Consider the following 15,710-nt stretch of genomic DNA (forward strand, 5'->3'; position numbering starts at 1 on the left):
TTTAGCTGATTTTTTAAAATAAGATAAAGTTTCCAAACTGACAATGCCTCAAGACTTGGTAAAGTGGCACATGTTATGTCAGCCTAAAAAGAAACATTTCAAATTTTCTCGACATTATCTATTTAATTGCACATTTAAGAACATGAAAGTTAAACTCTCTTAAAGGGGTATTCTTATGTTATCAAATTAGTATAGCTAGATTGCATGATAATAAGAAAGTTTGTCATTGAATTACTTTTTCTTTCTGCTTTCATTCTATTGCTGTTAGAGCTTTTATCGTACATAGTGGACAGCTTTCTAGCAAGGACATTGACCATCAGAACCTGCCTATATGTAGTAATTACATTACAGGCTGAGGTGTTACCACCTAAAATACTAGTCAGCTAATTTCAGGCCATTGATTTTACCTAGCTCTCTTTCACTTTCTACTCCTAACCTCTTTTTAGTGCTGCAACATTAAAAACCTGTATCCCCCTCGTATGGCCCCCTCCATCTGCATATCCCACAGCAGTTCTCTTAATCACTGCTCTCAATTTCCCAACTCAGTTGCTTATTCAAAGGCACTGTTTTTTCTATATGTGAATATAGTGATAGCAGCCTTCAGATTTAGCACTGACAGTCTATTACCGTGTCACAGATGCATAAGATCAAGAGTAAGAGGAATTACTGAACCAGAACAGTCAATTAAGGAGAAGTGTCTGCCACTCCTGCAACAAGGAAGTAAGGAGGTTGCAGAGCTATGTGGTGCTGAAGACACAACTTGAGAATTACCTTTTAAATAATATTTCTTCACATCAATAACCATAATATATAAGATTTAGCACTAAAGCACAATGAATAATAGAAATATGTTTACTCTTTCTTCTGGTCAAATTGCCCTTGGCGTCTATTGATCTGATATAACAGCTTTTACTGTTAAAAGATCCCAATGACTTACAACAGAAATCAGTAACATAATATTTCTTTGGAGACTTGTTCTAGGCAATTGTAAAGTGTATTTATACAAATGGATATTACAACATAATGGAAGCTAATCCCATTTATGAGAAAAGCTGTGTTCACATTTTAATAGACAATTTGACCAGTTCAGGACAATTTCTAAATGAAGTATCCAAAAAAGGCACCCAATAATTCAAATAGCAAAATGTATCAATAACTTTGTTGAAAACCCCTCCAAAGGTAATTATTAAAAGAAATTAAAATGTAAGGTGTAGGGAACAGTCAAAGCCATATTTTTAAATTTAAACCATATCACAATTATGTAATTCTACAATCAGCCAATCAAATCTATTAGAGCTGAATAACCAGAAGAAGAAGAGAAAGAAAGAACCTTGCTGACAAAAGGAGTTTACACTTTACAGATGAAAAAGCGAGAGGACCCCACTGACGATAACAGTTTACACTCTATAGAAGTGACAGTCTTACCAAAAATGACCCTGCCGTCCAAACTGTGCTGCACTGCTAACTGCTGATCTGTGATGGCCTAGAGCTAACCACCACTGTACAAGATATGATAATCCGGAAGATGTCAGGTGCAGGCAGGTGTAGGACACTGCATGGCAACGACATTTACCCAATGCAGTGTCAGCAATGTGGGAATTTATTTATTTATTGCAAACCTCAAATTTGACTCCCTCAGCCTCAGGCGTTTTTCCATTTTTCGTTTTTGTTTTTTGCTCCCTTTCTTCCAAGAGCCATAACTTATTTATTTTTCCATCAATATTGTCACATGAGGGCTTATTTTTTGCAGGGCGAATTGGACTTTTCAATGACACCATTCGTTTTACCATACAGTGTACTGGAAAATGGGGGCAAAATTCCAAGTGCTATGAAATTGCAAAAAAAAGTGCAATTTTACAAATGTTTTTGGGGTTTTTTACTTATCTTGTTCATTATGAGGCAAAATTGACAGAGCAATATGATTTCCCAGATCAGTACAAGTTTGTTGATATCAAACATGTATAATTTTACTTTTATCTAAGTCGTGAAAAAAATTCAGACATTTGTCAAAAAAAAAGAATTGCAGTTTTGTTGCCATTTTCCGAGACCTGTAGCGTTCTTATTTTACGTGATCTGGGGCTGTGTGAGGGCTTTTTTTGCTTCTTGAGCTGACATTTTGAATTATATAATTTTTGGGTAGATTCGCTGTTTTGATTGACTGTTACTGTGTTTTATTGCAATGTTGTGGTGACCAAAAAAATTGTAATTCTGGCTTTTTGATTTTTTTTTATCATTACGCCCTTTACTGATCAGATTAATTTATTTTACATCTTGATAGACTGGACATTTCTGAACATGGCGATACAAAATATGTGGATTTTTTTTTAGTTTTATTTTCAATGGGGCAAAAGGGAGGTGATTTGAACTTTTATGTCTTTTTTATTTTTTCCAATTTTTTTTAAGCTTTTTTTATACTTTTTATTAGTCCCCTTGAGGGATTTGCAGCCTGCTTCAGCATAGCTCTAAACAGCAGAGATGCTAATCATCATCAGATGACAACTCATCGGTGCCCCATGATCGCGTCAAGAGGCCAACAATGGTGATGGGGAACCGCACGATTCCCAACAGCACATGTTAGATTCAGAGTTTGACTGTGCAATCTAAGGCTACTTTTTCACATTTCCATCCTTTCAAATCCGTCAAGTCCGTCGTAGCGTAGGAATGACAAATCAGTCGTTTCTTAGCTGTCAATGGACGCGACGGATGAGTTATTTCACAGGATTCCGTGGTGTTATAGCTAAAACTGTGCAGAATTACGTGGATTATTCCTATCAAGCCAATGTTTTGGTGTTCATGGTTGCAGAGAAGGAGCGACAAAGGCAATGGCATAGGCGTAAGCATTATTGCGTCCACCCCATCAACTTAGTCCGGATGTCCCGTGGTATTTTCTCTACATTCTATCTGGAGTTGTGACGACACCTGGAAAAGTGTTTTAGTTATGTCCAGATGTCTTCGGAAAGTTTTGACCATTTGGTGGAGCGTGTTGACCCACTTATCCACCGCAGTGGTACTTTTTGCCGGCTGGCAATAACTTCATCAGATCACACTCAGGATTGTATAGTATCCTATGTGCTACCCATCTTTTAATGTAATTGCTGTACTGTTGGGAGTGGTGATTAACTTTTTGTTTTTACTTTACAGATTTTTGGCGACTGGAGAGTCACTGTCATCGTTACATTTTCAATTTCGGCTTGGAATTACTACGATTTCTGGAATTGTTGCAACAACATGCCATGCCTTGTGGGAAGCTCTCCATGTCGAATACATCCCTCATCCCACAAAGGATCATTGGTTGGCCACTGCAGCCAAGTTTGAAGCCATTTGCCAGTTCCCAAATTGCTGTGGTGCCGTAGATGGAAAGCACATTCATATTGTAAAGCCGTCTCGCACTGGTTCTGAGTACTTCAACTACAAGAAATACTTTTCTATTGTCCTATTGGCAATTGCTGATGCCGAATACAAACTTATGGCTGTGGATATCAGAGCCTATGGACGTACAAATGATTCCCAGGTTTTTGATGGGAACAGCAATTAATCTCAAAGTAGAGACAGTAGACGAAGTTGTAAAGGCGTGTGTTGTGTTGCATAATTTTCTGTTGGCCAATGGGTAAGGTCCTGCTGAGGATGAAGTTGTGGACAGTCCTTTACCAGACTATAGAAATTTTACTTTCCGAAGCAGTAGCGCAATTATGCAACTGACCAATTTGCGAATTATTTTGTTTCGTCCAATGGCAAATGAGAGTGGCAGGATACAATAATGTAGTGATTTTGTAGTCTTGTTAATTCTTTTTTTTTTTTTAGAAAATTGTTTTTTGTAATTCTGGTTTGATGAATTTTAATACTTTCAGATTATTTATAATTTATGAATACTTTTTGGGCAATTTGTGTTGCATATCATATTTGGAAGTCTTGACACTTATGTGAAATCTTTTTGAATAAAAATCTGTGTTTGTTACATAATTGTATTGAGAAATTGTTTTAGAAAACACCTGTGTAATGAAACCCCACTGCAAACATTTAAATAAAACCAATTGTTAAGAAAATGTGTTACTTAATTAGAAAAAAAGGACACACACGAAAGATAAATGCAATAAAACAGGTTTTATTTTTAAATTCTAAATTATTTTCTTCTACCTGAGGAAGGGGGAATATGAATCCCCGAAACGCGTTGTGGCACAATTATCTGTAATAAAATCCTTAGAACCATCACCTTATCTTCATCTCTAGCAGCGCAGCCATACCGTGATTTTTTCCTTTTTTCCCTTAATCATGTATCTCCATGTGGAGCTCACGGGGCTGCTGTAGCTAATCCGGGATTTGTCTGCATCTATCAACCCTTCCCTGAAGGGCTGGTGAGTCACCGGCATCGTATTCACGGGACCGTCCATCCCAGAGGAGGAGCTGTAATTTAGCGATGGTCCGGCGGCTGTGATCTCCACGTGGGATTTTCGATCGCATGAGCAGCCACCTAGGACAGGACTCCTGTGGGTTTGAAGGGACCGGTTCCCCCGCTGATGTCAAGCGGTGCACCTTGCAATTCCCTACGGCTGTTTCCCTAGCGTTGTACCTGATGTACAACAGTATCAGGTGAGTGTATCCATCACACTGTTTTACTTTCATCATCAGTTTTCACACAGGAGAGCCCTCTCTGTCTTTTTTTTAAATTATTTTCTTCATGAAAATAAATTATTATTTTCTTTATAAAATTAAATTAGTATTTTCTTCATTAATTTATGTAGGTATTTGGAGTGGCGATAAGGCTGGAAGGGCTCGCAGGACTGCGCCTTTCAACAGGTGGGGTATAAAGAAAGGATGGGGAAGGGGAAGTTTGGGTAGAAGGTAATACAGAAGGTGAAGGTGTGACAAAAGCAAAGAGAAGATGTTGGAAGAAAAGAGGTTTGAGGGAGAGAAGATGGCTGAGGGCTGGGAGTTGGCTGAGGGCTGGAAGATGGAAAGCTGGGTGATGCAATAGATGAGTGGGTTTGGAGTAAGAGGGGGCAGAAACAGAATGCTGGTATGAGGAAGGGAGTGAAGGTGGAGCGGACAGTGAGGCAGGGGATAGAGTTGGCGCAGGCATTACATGTGGGGAGGTTTGGATGTGGATGCTGGGCAGGGATTGTAGGTTGGGCGGGGATTGAAGAGTGGTACTGGACAATTAGGTGGTGGTGATGTACAGGTGGCTGGAACTGGACAGGTGGCTGAATCGGAGCAGAAGGCTGAATCGGGGCCGAGGGTAGAGGAGGAGGGGCCATGAGCTGAGGTGGTGAAGTGGTGCACACATGTACAGGTAAGGTAAGGGGGAAAGGCACTTACTTGGGAAAGAGCATTCTGACAGGCCAGCATCACATGCATTTGATGCTCAGAGGGTAGGTTTTCTAGCTGTCCTACTACAGACTGAAAATAAAGTTGATTAGGTGTTTGTCTTGCATCTGAATGCATCCGATCCATCATGCTGGACAACTCCTGTAAACTATGGTTTATCAGGTTGAAGCCAGCAAGTATTTGGTCAAATAGAACTTTAATAAAACTATGGATGGTGCATTCATATGCAAGAACTCGGGGCTGCCCCTATCCTGTATTCTTGGGCGCTGGCGCACCGAACCAAATGGTGTTCAAATATCGGGAGCATCTGAGGGGTTGGATAAGGGAACACTTACTCACTGAGCACCAGCCGCATGCAATGAGGCCTACTAGTATGCTGCTGGGCAGATGAGGAAAGATGGGAAAGATGGCATGGAAGGGAACGAGGTACCAAAAGTAGAGGTGGAAGGGAGGGTGGAATCAGAAGTAGAGGTGGAAGGGAGGGCGGGATCAGAAGTAGAGGTGGAAGGGAAGGTGGGATCAGAAGTAGAGGTTGAAAGAAGAGAGGGAGCAGAAATAGAGGAGGAGGTAGAGGGATCACAGGGCCTGTTGGAGGGGGCACCGATGATGGTCTCTTCAGGAATCACTCCAGGAGGGTGCCGGACCACTGCAGGCTCCATGCTGCTGCTGAATGTGCTGTGGGAAAAAACAAAAACAAATCAATTAAAATTTGGTCTTTTAGTTTTCACTGGCATGCTGGTGTAAAAAGATGTTAAGCATAAATACATTACAAATTCACCAAAAGACAGTGTACTTACCTTCTTGTCAGCTTGATGGTTTTCAGCAATGCAAGGGCTTTGGCGTACTTGTATTTGGAGCCCTTGCGTCCTGCAGATCCACTGGGAGCCTGCATCTCCTTGTTATAGTCCCTCCTGAAGCGATCATGTAGGGACCGCCACCAGGTAATCAGCCTTTTACCTGAAAAGAGATAAGACACAAGGTTAAACGTACAACAGTTTAATCCTAGAACTGCCGGTTGACTACAGCATCAGCATGGCGGTGGTCTTGCATGTCCCATAATAGCTGCCGAGCATGGACGAGGTCGATGAGGAGGTCCACGTCAATGCCAGAGTCCTCCCCATCAGAATCCTCATTCCACTGCCGCTGTGAAACCTGTGGAATAGAAACAAAACTTACATTAAAAACCATCATGAAAGTAGTAATGCATTTACTCGATTACCAATACCCTCAAAAATAAAAAATATTGTGAAAAAACAAAGAAACTCACACCCTGTTGACCACCGCCACGCTCAAGACGACCCTGGGAATGCTTGGAGGATTTCTACGGTGGACATGACCTTCAACCTGAAAAGAGAATCAAAACATTAGCTACTGAAAGATGTTAGCTAATTATTATGTTAAGTTTGTCATCTACTTTTCGTTATGTGTTGTGCTCGCATGTATGTGCTGTGATGCAAGTTCCCAACTTACCACGATCGTCTGGTAATGGTAGCGCCTCGTCACCAGTTTTGGGATGTCTTGGTGTCGTGTTATGTATTTTGTGTGGTGTAATGTTTGTGATGTAACTCATGTGGATATACTTCTTACATGTTGCGAGCCTTCTCCATGCATTTCACCAACCCGTTTGCCTTCTTCTGGGAGCGCCTCTGCTGCAGCTTCCTCTTCCTATATGCAAAATGAACAAATTTAGTTGTAGTTGCTCTAAACAGATTAAAAAGTCAATATATATTCGATAATTACCTGCAATTGCTGACGCGTTGAAGGGGGGCTAGCAGAAGAAGACATAATCAATAGCAAAACTGGTTCAACTTTGGACTATTGGAAAAAAAGAACACATTTCAAATTAAGGTTCTGGGTACGTACATGTGCAAAGTTTTGCACAAAACAAAATTACACACACAACAACATTTCTGTAAAATTGAAACAAAACCCACCACCGAAAAAATACACCCACTGTCAATAATCCCATTAACCCTCAATATGCCCACCTTAACCCACCTACCCCCAATAATCCCATTACCACTCAATATCCCAATCATAAGCCACCTACCCCCCATTAATGCCATTCCCCCTCAGTATCCCAAACCTAACCCACATTTCTTTCCCCCTGCAATTTATTTTTTCCCACCTCAACAAAGGCCATTAGCTACCCGCCCACCCGGGGTACCATTTAAACCTTAGTTTACAAGATTTCACCAGCACCAAAGAGGATTACCCTTTATGTTTCAAACTAAGTGGATAAATCCACAAGAACATCAATATATTTACACAACCCAAAATGTACAGCAAATACTAAAGCTAAAAAGGTGGAAAATTAGGAAACCTAACAAATTAGATTTTTATTATATTTTTTTCTTTTTTTGCAAGAGGTAAAACAAAAAAGGAGCATAAGCTCTTTATTTAAAAAAATTACAGAATGAATGCATACATGTATGAAAAATAACAAAAAAGGGAGAGGTTAACAAAATATGGGGGACAACGGGTCTCTGATTTTCCTCACCCTGGCACTGGTTGGTCCTCCTGCTCAGAACTGTGGCTTCTGTTTGAAATTGGTTATATACTGGTACATTCAGCATTGTCTAGCTCTTAATTAGAGCTTCTTCATATACCTTTCCTAATTTGGAGCCTTGCAGTGTGATTAGGTACATACTGGGCATGCTCAGTAGCAAATGACGGAATCCAGCATTGGATGCCGTGGTGTGACTGATTGCTGCGGAATCCAGCACCATAGACAACCCTTATACCTCTTGACGGATTGCGACGGAATCCTGCGCAGTGAGTTTTTTTGATGCTCCAAAAACTGTTACATTGTGCGCTCTTTCTGCCCGACAGTCAGTCATTCCACCACTGATTCGTCGCGCGGCGGATTCAATGCAAGGCCATCAGTTGCAATCCGTCATTAATACAAGTCTATGGGGAAAAAACTGATTCCTGCAAAATATTTTGCAGGATACTGTATTTTCTCAAGGCAACGGATTGTGACTGATGGAAAAAGACCAAAGTGTGAAAGTGGCCTAACTAGTTAACAGGCACAGGTGGATCTCTGATCCAGCCCTCCGTTAGCTACATGTCAGCTGATCAGATTAGCAGACATGTGCGGGGAATTATATGAGCTCTGCAAGTGGGCTTGCATCAAAGTCAGGTACATGACCAAGGACATATAGGTATGTCCTTGGTCATGAAAGGGTTCATCTCAAGATGTTCGAATTTGAGAGAAAATAAAACTTCCAGTAAATACAACTCAAACTCTATCCTTCACAAATCCACTCATCTCTAATCTGAAAGCCTTGGTCCTGAAAGTGTTAAGACAAAAACGGTCCCACAGCACAAAGTATCTATAAGGAGATGTTCATTGTCCTGATGTTTATGATGGATTCTGTTCAGATGAAGTTAATGTTCCACTTTGTTTCCAGCTCATATAATTTGTATTATCATCAGCTGTTACCTGCTAGACATCAATTGTATGGAAATAATTATATTTAATGTTTCCATATTGCTATAGACCACAGTCCTGTGTTCTGATGAATGCACAGTTACTTAATTTAAAAGGTTTAAACTAACAGCTTTTCATATAATCTATGTATTATGTATAATGCACAATTGACGGCAAAGGCATAGATAGAATTTCAAAGTTACAAAATTGAGAACTAATGCATTGCAGGTACACAAAAAAACAGGGAATGCAAAAAATGGAAACTCAAAGTGCAAAAATATAGTAGCAGTTTGCTAAACCCCTTAAGGACCAGGTGATTTTTTGTTTTGGCACTCTGGTTCCTTCCTCCCCTTATTCCAAGAGTCATAACTTTTTGTATTTTTCCTCCCATATAGCTATGTGAGAGCTTGTTTTTTTTGCAGGATAAGTTGTACTTTTGAACGACACGATCCACTTTATCATATGATGTAATGGAAAGCAGGAAAAAAGTTCCAAATGTGACAAAATAGCAAAAAAAGTGAAATTCTGAAATAGTTCTTTATTTATATACGGTAGTTAATTTGACCATAAAACTGACCTGGCAGCATTTTTCTCCAGGTCAGTATGATTACATAGATAACAAACATGTATACTTAGGTATTAATAAAGTGTTGAAATATTTTTTAGATTTTTTAATTTTTTTAAATATTGCTTGTGTCATGACTTTTCAGGAGTCGTAGTGATTAACATTTTTGGTATATATATAACTGTTTTTTGCACCTTGAGCTGATGCTTTTGTTTATTTTTGGGGGTATATACAATGTTTTGATTGCCTTTTGATACTTATTTTTCTATTGTAGAGGCAGCCAAAAACTTCAATTCTGACGTTTTGATTTTTTCTCATTACTGATCAGAGTAATTTATTTTATATTTTGATAGATTGGACTGTAAAGACAACAAATTGGTATCCCTAGATCATATTGTGGGAGCACCTATGAGAGCTCAGAAAACCATGTCCCCAGCCAACTCACGGTCAAGGCCACTGTCAGAGATTGGCAGCAATATTTGACATGATAAAAGGCTTGAGCGAAGTGCTGCTCCACTCATGGCTGTTAGAGGTAGATGAAAACTGAATGATTAACAATTCCTCCGCAGGGAAAGATGTGGGATCGGCATGCAAGCCTGCATCAAAGGCAAGCAAAAAACTGAAAACATGTATCACTAATATTCCAAACAGAAGGGAGAAATCTAATAAAAAAATCCAGGTTTTCCTCCTCTCTCCCCCTTACTGTCCTGCATGTGGCTGTAAAGGCCCCATCACACTAAGCAACATCGCTAGCAACATCGCTGCTAATGAACAACTTTTGTGACGTAGCAGCGATGTTGCTAGTGATGTTGCTGTGTGTAACATCCAGCAACAACCCGGCCCCTGCTGTGAGGTCGTTGGTTGTTGCTGAATGTCCTGGGCCATTTTTTAGTTGTTGCTCCCCCACTGTGAAGCACACATCGCTGTGTGTGACAGCGAGACAGCAACAACTAAATGTGCAGGCAGCAGGAGCCGGCTTCTGCGGACACTGGTAACCACGGTAAACATCGGGTAACCAAGAAGCCCTGTCCTTGGTTACCCGATATTTACCTTCGTTACCAGCCTCCGCCGCTCTCACTGTCAGTGCCGGCTCCTGCTCTCTGCACGTGTAGTTGCAGCACACATCGGGTAATTAACCCGATGTGTACTGTAGCTAGGAGAGCAGGGAGCCAGCGCTAAGCGGTGTGCGCTGCTCCCTGCTCTGTGCACATGTAGCTGCAGCACACATCGGGTAATTAACCCAATGTGTGCTGTAACTAGGAGAGCAGGGAGCCAGCGCTAAGCGGTGTGCGCTGCTCCCTGCTCTCTGCACGTGTAGCTGCGTGCGCTGGTAACCAAGGTAAATATCGGGTTGGTTACCCGATATTTACCTTAGTTACCAAGCGCAGCATCGCTTCAGTGCATCGCTGCTGGCTGGGGGCTGGTCACTGGTTGCTGGTGACAGCTCACCAGCAACCCGTGTAGCGATGCTCCAGCGATCCCAGCCAGGTCAGGTTGCTGGTGGGATCGCTGGAGCGTCACAGTGTGACCTCTCACCAGCAACCTCCTAGCAAATTACCAGCGATCCCTATCAGGTTGTATCGTTGTTGGGATCGCTGGTAAGTTGTTTAGTGTGACGGTACCTTAAGACAACTGATGGAAGCACTGTACACTGTCTACAGTAGGAAAAAAGATTATGAGCCACACTCTTTGGCTAAGGTCAGGGTTTCAGGATCATGCAGACAATAGTGATTAGCAAACAGAAAGGACAATTACTAGTGTTCCTCTAAGGCCGGAGTCACCCTTGCGAAAGATTGGCATGAGTCTTGCATGGCTTCACTCGGTACGGCCGCACACACTGCTGAGAGGAGTGGGTTGGCTGCATGTATTTCTATGCAGCTGAGACGCTCATATCCGGAGAGTGTGCGGCCTTGCTGGGTGATGCGATGCGAGACTTGCACGAGTCTCTCACAAGTATGACTTCGGCCTAAGAGGCATTTAATTTTGTAATGACTTTAGCCTTACATTTCTTTAATTTCTTCCCATCACTCAGAGCACTTAAATCTATAGTCAATAGTATATATATATATATATATATATATATATATATATATATAACAAATAAGGCAGATTAGCTGGCTCTAATAAAACTTACTGTAAAGATGCATTCAAGCCGATATCGATGGTGGGTTACCAGATATGGTGTTGCTCAGCTTAAGATAAAGCAATATAATAAATGAGTTAAAACAGCATAAAAGAAAAACTGATAAGAGCGACACTTAGCACTGATATGTGAAAAAAAAGGATTTTCATAACAAATTGCAATTGGAAAGTGGGAAAGAGGTCTAAAAATCACGTAGAAATAAAACACTTGCGTCATCCAAAATAAAATTTGATGGTATCTCACACCTCAATAATTAAATAATATCTCTTCATCCCAGTCTCCCTTTGTTGGAGAGAATGTGGACACAAAGGTCATTTAAAACACTTGTTCTGGGATTGTAGTACTATCAATGTACTTTAGAAAAAGTTGAATCTATTATTAATAAAGTCATAGGTAAAAAAGTCTCGCTCATCCCCTCCCTAGAAATTGTTTCCTTGGTCATTGATAAATGGTTAAAAGAGCACCAGTATATTGTCTCCTGTATAATGCAGCCAAACGAGAACAAGTCCTGCACTGCCTGCCCTCAATTTACCTTTTGGTTCAGTGGCTCACGTGCTGATGGTTATCATGTGGCGCTGGTTTCAGGCGCAGCGTGCTGGTCGGTAGCAGACAGCTAGGGGATCCAACAGCAGGGAGACGAAAAATCGACCGCAAACAGCTGCTATGCCAAACAATTTCTTTTATTTAGACGATTTTCTCCATAGGTGCAGGTAAAAATGCGGGAGGTGGCTTGGATGCGAGTCCCTCCACAGGACGACGGCCGTTTCGTCTGTAAGTCAGACTTCTACGGGTGGACCCGTAGAAGTCTGACTTACAGACGAAACGGCCGTCGTCCTGTGGAGGGACTCGCATCCAAGCCACCTCCCGCATTTTTACCTGCACCTATGGAGAAAATCGTCTAAATAAAAGAAATTGTTTGGCATAGCAGCTGTTTGCGGTCGATTTTTCGTCTCCCTGCTGTTGGATATTGTCTCCTGTATCCTAATTACTACTAATCATTTAATAGCTATATTCTGGAGATGTAAAGACACTCCTTCTATCGATGATATCATTGAACGAGTATAAACACATAACATACAGTGTGTCCACCCATATCCTGTCCACCGCCATTAACTTGAGAACGGCGACAGCTATAGGCTTAGAAGTGGTGTCTAGGTGTAGTAAAGTAGACATGCACTATGCAATGAAAACACCTATAGCGCCACCTGGTGGGAAAAAACGGAATTAGCATTTTTATCTCAAAAATGGAACGAGATAGAGAAAAAAAGTGAATTACAAAGTTGTAGGGCATCATCAATTCAATACGAATCGACACCTTGCATACAGAAATGCTATGATTAGAATGTGTAAAACTCCGAAGGTTGCGGACGTGAAGCGATACCTCATGGAGACCTTCCTACAAGTCATTGGGTATGGTGGCTGCATGCAGTGGCTTCCACGCTTACCTGACCTGACCCCATTGGACTTCTTTCTGTGAGGTCACATCACCAGCAGGTGTATGTGACCCCTCCACCAACATTGCAGGACCTAAGAAGATGTATCACAGATGCTTGTGCAAACGTGTCACCTACCATATTGCACAACGTGCAGCAAGATACAGTATGCTGTCCAGAGTCCAGATGTGTATTGCAGCTGACGGTGGCCACTTTGAGCATCAAAGTTAAGTGAGCTCTATATGCGTGACCAGCATTCAATGTTTTGGGGAGGTCATGGGTTTCATATCATAGCATTTCTGTACGCAAGGTGTCGATTCGTATTGAATTGATGATGCCCTACAATTTTTAAATTAACTTTTTTCTCTATCTCATTCCATTTTCAAGATAAAAATGCTAACTCCGTTGTTTTCCACCAGGTGGCGCTATAGGTGGTTTCATTGCGTAGCACATGGATACTTTACTATACCTAGACACCACTTCTATACCTATAGCTGCCGCCGTTCTCAAGTTAATGGCGGTGGACAGGATATGGGTGGACACACTGTATATGAGCATAATCATGCTCTTAAAAATGGCACTATTTTTAAATGTTAGAATTCTTAATCTCTTTGGAACAAGAAATCTGCTACTCCTTTGAATTAAGTCCTTTACATTAGGTATCTATTGGTCTTTTCTCTGAAGCAGCGGGTAGCTAAATTTAATAGATGTTAATTCCACTCATTTTTAAAATTCAATTGACACAAATTTTTCTGTGTATGCATTGGTCAATTCTTGACCACATGCTGTGCATTCATCCTAGACTGTATTGTTTGTGTGTTTTTTGTTTCCCCTTTGTCCTATTTTATCCCCCCCCCACCCCATTACCCTTCAACTTTATCAGCAATTTGATTTTAGTTAAGATTTCTTTCCTAATATTTCTCATGCATTTATCTTACCCCATTCCCCTTAAGCAACTAATTGATGTTATTTGCTTTCTCTTGTTATAATTTAAATTCAATAAAAATTACTATTAAAAAAACCCCACAAAACAAAAAAACCCCCAGTAAACTAGAAAAAAAAGACAGTACTTTATTGAATTCTTTACATGAAGAGAGGAGACAAAAAAAGGTAAGTAAGCAACAGCTGTTTTGCATAAACTTTTGCATACGCTTGTTCTGGCTCTGCATAGCCGGAAGAAGTATAGTTGTCATGCGGCGTTCGGTTCCACACTCGCTTCTGTGTCGGATTCTGTTCACATTTTAAGCCTACTTTACACGTTGCAATTAGTTGTACAATCGCATTTGCGATGTGACACGCCCAGGTTGCATACGGGATCTATGAGATTTCACGTTGGTCGTTCATTTGCTGTCACACGTGCGTTAGTAGTCTATGTTAAATTGGTCAATTTTGTGTGTGATCCTTTAGATCATGTGTTCTGTGACGTATGCATTGAGCACCTTTTTTTTTTTTTATTTATTGACTTGCCAAGCGTGTGTAATGTGTAGGGATGCGTTTTTACTATGTCATCTGCCATTCAGCTCTGCTACATGGCCGCTAACAGCAGACACAGACAGCCATGTAGCAGAGCTGAATGGCAGATGACAGCAGACACAGACAGAGCCGCACTGTCAGAATGAACTCGGGTGAACTTCACCCGACTTCATTGTGATGCTGCGGCTCTGTCTGTGTCGCGTCCTGATTAGCGGTCACCAGTGAAGACTCACCGGTGACCGCTAATCTCCTGAGTAACTGAAGTTAGCAGCCCTCTCTCATATACTCACCAATCCCCGATCTCCGGCGCTGCACGGCATTCTCACTGCTCCGGCGGCTTTTACTGTTTTGAAAAAGCCGGCCGCCCATTAAACAATTTCGTATTCCCTGCTTTCCCCGCCCACCAGCGCCTATGATTGGTTACAGTGAGACACGCCCCCACTCTGAGTGACAGGTGTCACACTGCACCCAATCACAGCAGTCGGTGGGCGTGTCTATACTGTGTAGTGAAATAAATAATTAAATAATTAAAAAAAACGGCGTGCGGTTCCCCCCATTTTTAAAACCAGCCAGATAAAGCCATACGGCTGAAGGCTGGTATTCTCAGGATGGGGAGCTCCACGTTATGGGGAGCCCCCCACCCTAACAATATCAGCCAACAGCCGCCCAGAATTGCCGCATACATTATATGCGACAGTTCTGGGACTGTACCCGGCTCTTCCCGATTTACCCTGGTGCGTTGGCAAATCGGGGTAATAAGGAGTTATTGGCAGCCCATAGCTGCCAATAAGTCCTAGATTAATCATGTCAGGCGTCTATGAGACACCCTCCATGATTAATCTGTAAGTTACAGTAAATAAACACACACACCAGAAAAAAATCCTTTATTAGAAATAAAAACACACACATATACCCTGGTTCACCACTTTAATCAGCCCCAAAAAGCCCTCCTTGTCCGGCGTAATCCAGGATGATCCAGCGTCGCATCCAGCGCTGCTGCATGGAGGTGACCGGAGCTGCAGCACACACAGCCGCTCCGGTCACCTCCACACAGCAAATGAACACAGCCACGCGATCAGCTGCTGTCACTGAGGTTACCCGCGGCCACCGCTGGATCCAGTGACAGCGGGTAACCTCAGTGACAGCAGCTGATCGCACGGCTGTGTTCATTTGCTGCATGGAGGTGACCGGAGCGGCTGTGTCTGCTGCGGCTCCGGTCACCTCCATGCAGCTGCGGTGGAAGCGACGCTGGATCATCCTGGATTACTCCGGACAAGGAGGGCTTTTTGGGGCTGATTAAAGTGGTGAACCAGGGTATATGTGTGTGTTTTTATTTCTAAT

This window comes from Anomaloglossus baeobatrachus, chromosome 6 (genome assembly GCF_048569485.1).
Source record: "Anomaloglossus baeobatrachus isolate aAnoBae1 chromosome 6, aAnoBae1.hap1, whole genome shotgun sequence".
Classification (NCBI taxonomy): domain Eukaryota; kingdom Metazoa; phylum Chordata; class Amphibia; order Anura; family Aromobatidae; genus Anomaloglossus; species Anomaloglossus baeobatrachus.